Source organism: Rutidosis leptorrhynchoides, chromosome 2, assembly GCF_046630445.1.
Source record: "Rutidosis leptorrhynchoides isolate AG116_Rl617_1_P2 chromosome 2, CSIRO_AGI_Rlap_v1, whole genome shotgun sequence".
Lineage (NCBI taxonomy): Eukaryota > Viridiplantae > Streptophyta > Magnoliopsida > Asterales > Asteraceae > Rutidosis > Rutidosis leptorrhynchoides.
This window is the reverse complement of record NC_092334.1, coordinates 542,390,001-542,390,771: the sequence shown is the minus strand read 5'-3', so window position 1 is coordinate 542,390,771 and position 771 is coordinate 542,390,001.

Below are 771 nucleotides of genomic sequence, written 5' to 3'. Positions count from 1 at the left end.
TTGACCATTATTATTGTTAACGGTCCGTGATTGAATTGAATATAAATATATAAAATAAATATGATAATTATTATTTAAAACGTATATATATATATATATATATATATATATATATATATATATATATATATATATATATATATATAAAGTATATAGAATATATAAATAAGGTTTTAAATTTATTTATTAAACGACAGTAACACTCGTTCGACATACGATTGTGATTAAACAAATTTAAATACGAAGACGGAAGACAGGAATGATGACTTAAAGACGTAAATGACCAAAATACTCAAACGTACAAGTTACACTTCGAGTGATATAATTTATCGAAGAATCAAGTTTAGATATTGATGAAAGTACTAGCCGTGAAATGTAAAGTACAAGATTTATAAGCATACGAAAAGACGTTAGAAAAACCAGAACCGGGACATAAGTCGATCATCAATGTACATGTCATCGGAACTAAAATTACAAGTCAACTATGAACGTGAATATAATATATATATATATATATATATATATATATATATATATATATATATATATATATATATATATATATATATATATATATATATATATATATATGTTAAATAAAACCGTCGGCAGCACATGAGAATTAAAAAGTGGGCTGGAGGGGGCTGCTCCACGATCGCGTAAAAAACACCATCACTCCCTCCACGATCGTGGGGGTGTGGGTTCCAAAAATGGCCTATAAAGCCCGAGTTTTCTTTCTGCTCGATTCATTCTCAATCTCTCTATCTTATT